At 41.0% G+C, this 13,417-nt stretch overlaps 1 protein-coding gene across 7 annotated transcripts in view; it reads right to left on the bottom strand.

The window, feature by feature from the left end:
* Window positions 1-12,850, bottom strand: part of NRIP1 (nuclear receptor interacting protein 1) — a 93,284-nt gene extending 80,434 nt beyond the window's left edge. For 3 of the 7 annotated variants that reach the window (XM_037905868.2, XM_043538347.1, XM_037905843.2), the window contains exons 1-2: window positions 12,551-12,847; window positions 3,963-4,044 (exon numbers count right to left, since the gene is read on the bottom strand). The gene's annotated coding sequence lies outside the window, so the exon portion shown is untranslated. Of the gene's footprint in view, window positions 1-1,330; window positions 1,423-3,962; window positions 4,045-12,550 lie in introns of all 7 variants that reach the window. The other 4 variants (XM_043538348.1, XM_037905851.2, XM_043538350.1 and 1 more) reach the window with 2 other exon arrangements.
* Between the last annotated feature and the right edge of the window lie 567 nt (window positions 12,851-13,417).

Raw genomic sequence — 13,417 nt, 5'->3', positions numbered from 1 at the left:
GAAGTATTATGAAGTTAAGCGTGAAGTCAGAGACATTTTTAAATATAGAGAACCTCCTTACATTCAGCTTAATTTGTGTCTGAAAGATTATTACTGAGACAATTAACCACTGGACAAATACATTTTAAAAAAAGTGACGGTTGTGAAGAAAAATCATGCACCACATGTCGAAACAAAGTAACTCATATAAAAGATTTTACACAATGAACAAGCATTACAGCTCACGGTTTAAAATAAAACTTGAAAACAAATGTGCCCACACCCTGACCTATTTCAATTCAAGACACCTGCTTCAGAATCTCTGCAGTTTTTTTCTTGTTCTATAGTCAATGTTTATAACACTATAACAGCAGTTATACCTATTACAAAACACTTTACAGTTAAAACAAAGAACCACCAAGAAAGTACAATATTCAGCAACTGACATTTACTGCACTGGCCTTGGACTTCTAATCTTTACCAGACAGGCACACAATTCAATCCATCAGCTCATAAAGGTGTGCTTTCTTAACCTCTAAAACAGATGGGATTGGCTAGAAATGTCTGGCATGTCAAACTGCTAATCACTGTTGCCCTTTGCACAAAATAACCCACTTAAATTGAGGCATGGTTGCACTGTAACCGACATTAGTCTGTGGGAAACCCATTTAACTGTCACATACTCCTGCCACTCCTGCTCTCCCTTAATTAAGCCTAATGCCTTATGCTTTGACCTTTTGTTCTAGCCTATTAACCCTATCCAGTACAAGTTCACATATGTTAAACTAAAAACTTTGCTGTAAAATATTAAACGCCAAGCTACTGAAAGCATAAGGGTCATTTTTCTTAACCCGAAGGTTATAGACATTATCAAATTCATTTAGCAGGCAAAATGGAAAATGGCAGTGATGTAAGGGTTAAATCCTAGAAGGTACTGCATAATCACTAATAAAAACACTAACCCGCATTCACAGAAAAATACAGTTTCTTTTTCTTCTGTAATGAAGTACAGTATGCTCCCTAGAACAAAAAAGTGTCACTAAATCACTTAAAAAAAAAATACTGCAATGTTTGCTCTCGCCCTCCAACCTTCCTCAAACTGCCCATTCTATGCTTTTTTTTTTTTTTTTTTTTTAAATTGCATAATCCACTCTGATGGTAAATTATTGTATGGATGATCACTGAGCACTGAAGCCTGTAAAACAAATCACTATTTTATTTTTAAGATGTCAATTTCTCCTCACTGACGGCAAATGTTCTGTCCGTCCTTGCTCACATTGGGTAATACTTTCCTCCTTCAATGGCCTCAGTGATATCTGTTGTACTACTTGCAGAGTAAGATACTACTCACCCCAACTGGTAGACTCTAGCCTTAAATGATTCACTTGCAATATCTTTAAGGTAGGGATTCTCAACTTTTTCCACGTCACGTTCCTTGATGGTCTGTTAAGGGAAAGAGGGTTGAGATGTATCTGGGGCTTACCCCTCTTTCAGCAATAGGGGAATAGACTCCTTTCTCATTTAGTAGCATAACTTGTGGCCTACAGGTTGAGAGCTCTTGCTTTAATGAATAATTCTGTTCTGGTATGCAGGATGATTGGTACTTCCCTACCACACGCAAATTACTTTTGCTTAAGAACTCAGAAGATCTTCTGGGAATTGCCCTAATGATCTAGAACTCTGATATCCAAAAAACCAATTCCAACGACAAGAACAAATGTCTGGTTCTAATGCAAGAGGTAGTTTCAGGGCAGAATACAGCACAACTGTTTGTAACAACTTGTAATGCAAGCTTGTGTATTGAAATAGGCTGAATACAAAAACATCCATAACAAGACTGTTTGTACCACAATACAGAATGTGGTCACCTACTCAAGATTTGTATTGGTCTGGATGGGCAGAGAAAAAGCAATTTTAAATATATCAGGATATCTGCTGTGCATAAACAGGTAATAAATATTCCCTCAAGTTTATCAAATAGCTACCTTTTTTGACAAGTTGATATACTTAATGCACAACATTTATTTACAATTCAGACTTTTAGAACCCATGAAGGAAATATATTTTTGTGCTGCACAACCAACCACTTTCTTAAAAAAAAAGAAAAGATAAGCACAGCTCTTTGTACAAAACCTTCAACCCACTTGTGATATATTCAAATACTCATTTCCACAAAAGCCACAGTTCTATTAAGCACAATACAGCATAAGGAACAGAACCACCATCTGCTGTTGACCATAGTAATTCATAAATTTAAAGTGGCCACTTAAACCCATGTATTTTAATAGTAAATTTTATAACTCGGTGGTTTTGAGATCAGCAAAAGTCATATAACTAACTTTTCAACAACCTTGGGTTGCCAAGATTACCAAAAAATACGAGAGGAAGTCAAGAGATCATCCTCTACCCTTTTCTGAGTGGTTAAATGTAACAAACTAAAGAATCATGGACTGAGACCAGGTCTACACCAAAGAAGTCAGGTCAACCCAGCTATGTCTCTTAGAGTTGTGAAAAATCCACACTCCTGGGTGACAGTTAATCCAAACTAACCCCTAGTATAGACAGCGCTAGGTCTACGGAAGCATTCTTCTCAATCAAGCTATCACCACTCAGGCAGGTGGATTAACTAGTAACAGAAGAACCCCTCCTGTCGCTGTAGCAAGTGTCTATACTGAAGCGCTACAGCAGCAGTATTCTAAGCGAAGATAAAACCTGACTGATAGCCACATTTTGATTTCACTTGTGCTACCTACTGCAAAAATCAAAGATACTGGATGGATTCTGAAACTCAAGTTTAACAACATGATGCAGATTTTCTGGTGATTATCCTTGAATATACGGTATTAGTTCAGATGTTCTCAAACCGTAGTACATCCACTACTGGTAGTATGTGGGCTGCAGTCAGCTGGTACATGGATTGGTTTATCAGAATAAGAATCCATTATAACCACACTGATTACAATTATGAAGTTGATAAGCCAGGTACTTTTGAGTTTTCAGTGTGGTCTTAAAATCTGAGTACAGCTCTGTTACCGTTTCTTTTTTGTTTGTTGGTTTGACATTGACATTGTCCTTTCCAAGTAAACCAGTCCTAAGAGTACTAAATATAAAACAGACTACCCTGCAACCACTCCCTGCCCAATCATTTCATTTTTCTTCATGCTCATTAATGACCTTATTCTGCAAATACACATGCAAATAGTGCTACTGAATTCAATACTCAAGTGGTTAAAGTTATTCACATGCTTAAGTGTTTGCAGCATTGGGCCATAAAGCAGGCAATCTTTGGACAAGCCCAAAGGGATGATTCCAGTATACCAAAGGGAAACAGGATTTGAGAAATGGAGACAAAGTTAGCATATATCAACAAACTGATAGTGGTATTAAATGTCTGCAAACCATTTGCAATAAGTAGGATAATATTCATTAACCATTTTAAAATACCAGTCACTTCCCATATAAGCTCACCTGTCTCGTATTACATATATTATGGGTTGAGCTCATTTTATAGGAGGTTAAAAAATCATTTTTAAATTTGTATTTTATTTCCCCTCTCAGTCTTATAATGTGAGAAAACAGGATCCCTCCCTATCCAAGAATGACCTCCCAAACAAGTCTGGAAGATCTTAGGGCCCACTAGCCAGTTCCACACAAAAAAAATGCAACACTATCCAAAATGTATGATTTCTGCCTCTTGGGTATACATTGTATAAAAACTTCTCCATTTCTTGCTTTGGCGAGTTTTAACTTCAAAAAATAGATATACTTTTAATCTTAAAATATCCTGTATAATTCTATGGTAGAGAGTCATCCAACGGACACTTTTTTTTTTTTTTAATTAAATAATGATACTGTCAAGATAAAAAGAAAAGGAGGACTTGTGGCACCTTAGAGACTAACAAATTTATTTGAGCATAAGCTTTCGTGAGCTACAGCTCACTTCATCGGATGTCAAAGATAGTTAACCCAAAGAAAAGATTTACCTTCAGAATGTTCCAACCTGGAAAGCCTATCCTTCAGGAGCCCAGGGGTACATTAGTTCTCCTGAACAATTCCATGCTCGATCTGAAGAAAAAAAAAAAAAAAAAAAAAAAAAAAAAACAAAGAGCCATGAGTATCTGCATAACAGTCTTCTATCACAGCACCCAGGGATTGGTTTACTGTTAGGAAAGTTAACACGCTTCACTGAGTGTGTTAGATTTACAAGTAATGCACGGTTTATGTCAATAAACATAACTTTGAACTCCAGAAAGTAAGACCTCCCAGACAGGACCATTTTTGAACTAAATACAGAAAAAATGTATTACCCCACTACCCAAACAGTGTTTCTTCAACATAAAAAACTATAATATTCATGTAAAACAGTGAACTTTGGATTCAGAGACAATAGCTCTTTGATTTTTTTTTTTTTTTTAAACTTGGACTTGCTATACTATGATTATGACTTAACACTTATTTCATATGTACAAATAACCAGAGGTCATGTTTTCTAAAAGGGCCCTTATTAAAATGAATATAGCAACAAGGAAAATATCAGTCCATAGCAGAACCTTTTACTTTATATACCGTATTGCATGACCCAAAAAATTCTAAAGACCAGGCAAAAAACCACCACACACAAAAGACTTTTTGTTTGGAGAAATTTGTTGACTTAAAACAAATCCTTGGGCATGAAAAGCTGGTGGATAGTGAGATCACTATCCACCTCAAGCACTTTTGTAACTACTTCCCTCACTACCATTCCTTAAATGGACACATGATAAAACCCTCAAGTTTAGAGGTGGACCAAACTAGGTTTGGGGTTTTTTAAATAAAGAACTTCTATAGTGCTTGTCACTAGAGCAACTAAGAATTTTGATTAAAAAGTGACACACAGTATAGGTAATTTTAAATCTGCTGCTACCACAACTGTCACTACCAACATGCCTTAATAGACCAACAGGGCTCTGTGTGCATCTTCTGTTTTAATCAATTTTAACTACTACTCTGAGATTACCTTTAAAAGCCATAGGAACTGGTTATCACCTACACCTTCAATGCACCCTGAAACAAACAAGTAGCCAGTGTAGAGACCAGAGCATTTGTGCTGTGTGTACACAGTAGTTCCTTCTATTGCAGTGAGACCCAGCTGTAATGTCCACCAACAGAAGCACGCTTCCAGATGAACTTCCAAGGAATTCTAAAGATGGCTGTAACAGTGCTATCTAACCAGGAGCAATAAAGTTGCAGATCGATGCCACAAGGGTCGTCGACCAAGAGAAGAGCAGTCAAAGCATCCAGCTACAAATAAACTGGATGCCCTCTGGACCACTGCTGCCACCCAAATCCATAGGGAATGATGGATCTATTAGGACCAGCATGCTGTAAATCTTTTGGGCAAAAAGCAGGTAATATTTTTCCATGCTTCTCCAAACAAACAAAAAGTTATTTGGCCTCGCTAAACAGAAGCGAGTCTCCATTTTTTGTTTTAATTAGGAAGAGATTAGGCTATCATTGGAGTCACAATAAATAATTTAATAAGTAGATGGTGGGTTTAGCCTGTGCTGCCAAAAAGCATTAAAAACAGGGGGTCTGAGTCTTTTTCACTTCATTTTAACTTAAAAGTGCAAGGAGGACAGACAAGTGAGCACAAATTTGATCAAATACTAAGTCTTATTAATGTAGTCACAGTAACATCATCCACATTTCTCACAGACTATTATGACTCACAAATTGAGGAAAGGGGGTAAGACAGGAGGCGGAAGCAATGCTTCTTTAGAGGACGTTTGTCTTTTGAGACCATCTTAGCACTCAGCAAGGTGTTTTCTTGAATAGTTTTTTTTTCTTTATTGTAAATCTGAGCAGTCTTCTGTATTGCCATCACCATCACATCAAAAGTTTCTTGTATACCAAAATAAAACAAAACTAGCAAAAGAAGCTAAGCTTTCTATGTAACTGCAAACAGTTTTGATGCCGTAACATACTGCTGGTTTCAAGAAAAGCCAGTGGCTAAGGATTGTGCTGTATTTTTTTCAAGGACGTACAAGAGGCTTCAAGTTTACAAAAGTTTAGAGAGAAGAGCACAAGCAATTCCAATTTTGATACTTCTGGAAAGACGGAAGAAATTCCTACACTTGCCAAAATTCTGTTAAAAACTTTAGGAAGAACAACTCCTTGAATTGGAAAATGGGTTGTGTATAGTTTCTGCAGGAATACTAAATTTGACTGTTTTAAAATTACGGGCGGTTGAAAAGAAAAAATGAAAGATCTGAATATGGCAACCACTTGGGATAACACAGATAGAAATGCATTTCTATCTCTGTGAGAACCAGAGCCCACTTCATCCACAAAAGAAGTTCATTCCAATTTCTTCTTCAGCTCTGAAATTAAAAAGGGTAGTAGCCACAAACCTTAACATTGACAATGAAAAACAGAACATTAGTACCAATCAGTTGTCAAAGGAAACTGAAGTACTATGTGCTTCCTATGGGCCAGACACTTTTACACAAAAATCCAATAAGATATTTTGTGGAACCTTCCAAATCTTCCCTTATTTGTTTCATGTACACACACACCCACATATAAAGCAAAACACTTGCTTATAAAATGCATTTATCTCACTTGTTTGAGCAGGAGTGAAATTGAGATACGTTTAAGGAAAACTAGGCTACAGTACTTCACACAAGGAAAGATTGTGTGCGCGCGCGCGCTCAGGAAAATCAACTTCAAAGAACTGATCTCCGACAGAAGACAGGCATTCTTCCAAACAGGCAGCAGCTTCTGGCTTTATTCTGATTATGTCTAGAACAAAAACTTTCCTTTTTCCTCTGTTGTAGACACAGACACATTTAGAAATAAAATATACATATAAAAATTGAGAACATGTCGTCTTTCTCAAGGTCACACTAATTAAATAACACCCTCCTTATAAAAGAAATAGGTTGGAATGTAAATTGTTGTTGGGACCTAACGGAAGACAGGTTTCTTTCTTTGGCCAGAGGCAAGACTGCAAGACAGGACCTCTTTCTCCTTCCTAGTTTGCCATGTTTACAAATCCTTAGCTTGCATCCTACTTCCTTAACCCGGAAGCCTAGATGCCTGGTACCCAAAAGAGGGGCAACAAAACACCAAATCATATCATTCTCTCAAATTTCCTGGAATCCAAGTACCATAGTTCTGTCCACATTTCTGTGGGGCTTCCCATAAATAAATACATCTCTACCAACGACATTCCTTTGAAATTTCAGTTGCTACATTCAGTTTCTTCTTGTAGCAAGGACCTTCCTACATATGAGAATATAAGGAAGGACTATTTCCTTCTCACACATAACGCAGACTCCCCATCTCAAGATGTTTTTCTCAAAGTCAGTATTTTCAAACAGAACAAAATGTCCTTCAACAACAAATAAACTAAGGGAATATCAAGTAATCATTAAATGTGTGTTACATACAATAAAAAAAGTTTCTGAAACTAAGTCTTAATTTGGCCTTAAATTTTTGTTTTTAAAACCAAAAGCTTCATATAACCCTAAATATTTCATACACTAGCCTCAAACTTTGTGTTTGTTTTTTCCTTCTTGATTAAAGTCTTCCTATCTGTTTAGTTATTCTGGTTGGTTTATATTCTATCCCTCCTGTTCAAACTTCACACTATACCTGCTCCCTCAGAAACTGGTAGAGGTAATTTTTCCTACTCATCTATAACTCCCTATTAAACCCACAGTCATTAATGATTAATTTATATTTAGATACTTGGTCTCAGGATTGTAAAATATTAGCGGTTGATAGGGTTACAACCTGGCCCAGTACCTCTCTGTATTATCATCAGTCAGTTGCAAGTGGCCTCTCGCATGCTTCTCGGCCAACTGGAGCTGGCCAAAGTCTGATCAACATTCCCAGCTTTGGGTCTGTAAGGCACAGCCCCAGGCTCACAGCTGATCTGATGCCCTTCCTTGAAACATGGAACTCCACAGTCCAGCCACCCTAGACTCCAAAACCAGTGTCTCACAGCTCTCAAGCCCCCCAGTTGCTTACACACACTCCCCCAGAGCTCCACTCAGGCTAGAGCTTTCAGGGCTTCTACTCTAACTCATTTGGGAAAAATGTGGGAGGACAGCATGTAACACAGGCTTAGCAAAAGGACTATCTTAACCACCATAACTTCACTGTTAAAGCACTTGAGATTTACAGATTTTTGAAAACAATCAAAGGTCCTGAGTTGCACTTTCCCCATGTCTGGTCTCGCCCCTTCTGTGAGGCAGAGGTCTATGAGCATTTCAGCATCTCTCGCTCTCTATCTAATATGTCCCTATTACACATGGCAATGGTCAGCCCACCTGGACAGAGCAGTACTCTGCTTTTAAAGTCTCTTGTCTCCTTATGTGTGCAACTGGAATACTTCAGCCTCCCCTGCCAGCTGTAGAAAAATAACTGTTCCATAGGGGTAGGTCAGTAGTTCAAAGTCAACAGCCTCAGAGCGTAATCCTGATGACTTCCCAGTGATAGTCCTTCCTTATTTACTGTCTTTACACCAGTCATGATTTTATAGACCTCTATCATGTTCCCCCTTACCGGTCTCTTTTCCGAGCTGAAAAGCCCCAGTCTTTTTAATCTGTCCTCAAATGGAAGCAGTTCTATACCCCCTAATCATTTTTGTTGCCTTTCTCCATACTTTCCCCACCACCACTTCCAATATATTTTATTTGAGATTGGAGTGACCACAACTGCACGTTTCCTGGGCAGGGCTATTATGTGAAATGCAGTTCCATAGGCTTGCTTGGGGAAAATTTAGACATATGTTCATATACACATGAATACAAATGGAGCTCAAACTATGAAGATTCCACAACCTCCCTATGAAATTTATTCCAGTACATAACCACTCTGGCAGTTAGAAAGCTTTTTCTAATGTCCAACGTAAACCACCCTTGCCACAATTGAAGACCTTTGCTTCTTCTCCTACCCTCAGAGGTTAAGGAGAACAATTTTTCCTCCCTCCTTCTTGTAACAGTTTTCAAGTACATAAAAGGTTATGTCCCCTCTCGGTCTTCTTTTGTCCAGAAGAAACAAACCTATTTTTTTTCCAATCTTCCCTCATAGGACACGTTTTCTAGACCTTTAATCATTTGTGTTACTATTCTCTGGACTTTCTTCAGTTTGTCCACATCCTTCCTAAAATGTGGCACCCAAAACTGGACACAATACTCCAGCTGAGGCCTCATCAGCGCAGAGTAGAGCAGAAGAATTACTTCCCGTGTCTTGCTTACAACATTCCTGCTAATACATCTGAGAATTATGTTTGCTTTTTTTGCAACAGTGTTACGCTATTGACTCTCAGGTAGCTTGTGATCCACTATAACCCCCAGATCCCTTTCTGCAATGCTCCTTCCTAGACAGTCATTTCCCATTTTGTATGCGTGCAACTGACTGTTCCTTCTTAAGTGGAGTACTTTGCATTTGTTCTTATTGAATTTCGTCCTATTTACACCAGATCATTTCTCCAGTTTGTCCAGATCATTCTGAAGTTTAATCCGATCCTCCAAAGATTTTCAACCCCTCCTAGCTTCGTATGCTCTACAAACTTTATATGTGTACTCTCTCTGCCATTATCTAAATCACTGATGAAGGTATTAAAAAGAACCAGATGCAGAACGGATTCCTGCGGGACCCCACTCAGTATGCCCTTCCAGCATGACTGTGAACCACTCTCTGGGGATGACTTTCCAACCAAGCTATGCACCCACCTTACAGTTGCTCCATTTAGGTTGTTTATGAGAAGGTCACGCAAGACAGTATCAATGTTGGCCTGGTATTAAGATTTCTAGAAGCCTTCTTTTGTCAGACTACATTACTTATGCAAAAAGAGAACAAATTTTCTCTGCAAGGACAATATGATAAGCCATTATCTAGCAGGCATGTGTCTTTGTTTTAACAGATCCCATATTAAGCAGAAACTAAAGGGAAATAAGATCAGTATTTCTGTTCACTCAGGTTTGAACTCTGATGACCTTTAGTAAACCTCTCGTTTTACATCAACTTTTGCCTTGGTGTCATTTGCAGAATGATAGATACAACATAAAACAGTCAACAAAGTCAACATTTAAATAAGTCATTCAAGCTAACTAAATGAAGACACTCATCACCAATACTTCTTTACCTAGTACTGTTTTTAGTACCATAATAAATCAAATCTGTTTCTCTCCAAATGTTGATTTTTTTTTTAAAAAAAATCACCTTCAACCAAAAAAAAAAAAACCCACAGAAATTTCCCTCTGAAAACATTGTATGTGTCATAATTATACGTAACCCTTCAGACAACTAGAAAAGTAATTCACCTGGGTTTGCCAGTTTAATTATATTGTGCATTTGACTTCACTTTGTATTTAGTGCACTCATGCTCTAAAAAAACATGTACCAGGGGATCTCGACCTCATTAGATAATGATAATAATAAAGGATTGCAGGCCAGTCCAAGAGAAAGGCAGGAGTTCCCATTCACTATTGAATGCCTGTTCACTATTTATCTCTTGCACAACCAAAACTTGCACATAAGTATGTGTACTGAACTTATAGTCAAGCGCTCCTGTCAGTTAAATGTCAATTTCAATTCTGTCTCTCAGGCTGTACAAGAGAACGCTGAGAAGTTAACAAGAAGTTTGAGAGCACAGCAATGGGCCAGGCAGCAAACTCTTGTATTTGCTTTGAATTTAGGTGTCCTGCATGAGAGCTCACTGCATGAGATGTCAACTCTAGTTCTGGCAAATTTGTAGTTTTAATAAGTTTGTAAAATTCACTTTACAGCAAGTTTTCCCTTGAATGCCATTAAATCAGATGATTAACCACAAAACATTCTCACCTCTGACAACTTTTGTTTGTGAGATGGCTTACTGATGTGTCACATTCCAGTCTCTAGTTCAACAACCATTTAAGACAGCAATTGACTCGAGCACATTTTTAAAAAAAAAGTAGGCTTTGTATCATAAATTCAAGGACAGATCACTCCCTTTTCGGAAGTGACTGCATTTTTCCTTACCAAGTTCTGTGTGCTGTATTACGATTCTTTGTGAACAAACTCCATAAATGTATATATCTGATAGAATTTAACTGAGTCATGGCAGTATAAATTAACTGGCCAGTGTGTCAGCAACTGACTACAGCACCCAAATACCCACAAAATATTCCCAGAATCAAACAATTCAAATAGAACTTTCTTTTGAAAAAGGTATCTTGCCACAAGAAGAGTGAAAGGAGTAATAAGTAGAATGAGTCAACTGCATACCAGCTGCCCTAACGCTGAATCATTCCCAAAGTCAGAAACTCCACAGTTCTTAGAACATCATCTCCATGTGTTGAGGATTTCCAGTACCACCCTGGTGCTTTCAATTAAAAAAGAATAATAATAAATAATAATAATGCACACCACCACACTCAAGGGAGACAAAGAGTACCCCACACAGCCACACAACATAGTACAGGTTTCAGAGTAGCATCCCTGTTAGTCTGTATTCGCAAAAAGAAAAGGAGGACTTGTGGCACCTTAGAGACTAACACATTTATTTGAGCATAAGCTTTCGTAGCTCACCAGTCTCTAAGGTGCCACAAGTCCTCCTTTTCTTTTTGCAACACAGTACAGTGCACATCAGGAAAGTTTGATTGTGTAATCCTAATTTATTATCCTATGACCCAAAAGTACATTTCTGTACGTTTCATTTTGTTACTATTTGAGAGAAGTAAGGAAAACCCTCAATCAAAATAATTTTGTAGGGGACAAAAGGCAACCTTGAAGGGCTTTGGGGACACCAAATATGTGGCAAGTCCTGAAATACAAACCTTCAGCTTAAAAAGCAAAGAAGAGATGCCCCCAGGGGCTGCACGTTATGGAAGGTAAATGGCGAGAAGGCAGCTTTTTGCGCCGGGGGTGGGAGAAGAGTTGTGTATCATACACAGCAGATGGGGTCGGCGGGGCGGGAACTCCTAACCCACAGTAAACTGTGGGCGCCTTTGGAAGGGGCGGGGAGAGGGAAATGAACAACAAGAGGGGCAAGCAGAAGGAAGCATGGCCTTGCCTACTGCCGTGCAAGCAGCAAGAGGCGGCGATGGATGGGGGGGCGGGGGGGGGAGACAGCGGGGTTGGGGGAGCCTGGTCTAACGCTCCTAGGTCCCAGGGTTTGTTTCCCCGCCCCCCAGACACGCAGCCCCGGGGAGGTGCTGGACGTGCAGCCCCCGCGCACGGAGTTCGCGCTGCCGGAGCCCTGCACCCTGGCAGAGGCCGGAGGGGGGAAGGGGGGGGGAGGTTGCAGGAAAAAGCGGGGCGGCGGCCATAAACTTTGCCACACTCCCAGCTGCCCCCAAAGCCGCAATTTGGGGCCAAACTTTTCGCCTTCCTCGCCCGCCCGAGGCTTGGGCAGGCAGCTAGAAAGGGGGGGAAGGGGGAGGAAGGTGTCACCGGAAACAATCCCTCCCCGCCCAGCCAGCAGCAGCGCCCGCTCCGCGGCCACCCCGGCATTGTTCCCAGCCGCCTCCCTCCCCGCGCGGCGGGGCCACCCCCAGCCCCGGGCCAGCCCCCCTCCCCGCGGGCCGGCGCCGACACTCACCCTGCCGCCAGCCCGGCGCTGCTCCGGCCCGCAGGCGCCCTGCGCGTCCCTCTGGCGCCCGCGGAGCCGCGTTCGCTGGGGCCGGGCTCCGGGCAGCGTTTCCAGGGCAGGGGGCTGCTGGGTGGGGGCCGGGGGCGAGCCTCCTCCCTGGGCTGCACGGCAAGCGGGGCAGCCTCCCCTGCCAGGCAGCGCGCATCCACACACACACAGCTCGCTGCCCGCCCTCCGCCCTGGCTCGCTCTGCTGCAATGGCTGGGAGGCTGACTTTCATCCTCCCCTCCCTCTCCACCCAGCTGAGCGCAGCCCAGTCCCTCCCCTCTCCATGCCGCTCAGCTCCTCTGCCAAGTTTCTGCTTAACCCTTTCCTGGCCCCTCCCGCCACCGCGAGGGAGGGGCGGAGGAAGGGAACTTCCCCTGCCTCCTGCTCAGCAGGGCTGCCACGCAAGCTGGCTCCGTTTGCGTAAGGGAGATGATAGGACACGGTGGTAAATGGCTCCCAGGGAATAAATCTTGCCTGAAATCGAGCATCCAAAGAGAGGAAAGGCGTCCCTGGAAGTGAGACTGGAAAGGGCCAGTCCTGCCAACCCCCAGCACTCCAAAATCATGGAGCCAGGGCCCCCAAACTCCCTCAGATTGGTTAAAACAAATGAGTTTTTAGAAAATAATAAACTTGGGGTTCTTTCTCGTTGCCTTCTTGGTTTTGAGACTTTGGGGTTCCCCAGTCACATGGCTTCAGAAGCTGGGATTGAAGGAAAGAAAACAAATATGGTGAGTTGCTCTATAAGTTCTCCAGAGTTGACAATAGTGATGAAGGGAGCGCAGGAGATTAGAACTGCGTCCTTCCTTTCCCAAGTCCTGCCCACTGAAC

The sequence above is a fragment of the Chelonia mydas genome, chromosome 1 (genome assembly GCF_015237465.2).
Source record: "Chelonia mydas isolate rCheMyd1 chromosome 1, rCheMyd1.pri.v2, whole genome shotgun sequence".
Taxonomy (NCBI): domain Eukaryota; kingdom Metazoa; phylum Chordata; order Testudines; family Cheloniidae; genus Chelonia; species Chelonia mydas.
Note: the sequence above shows the minus strand (reverse complement) of the source record. Positions and strands in the feature narration are given on the sequence as shown.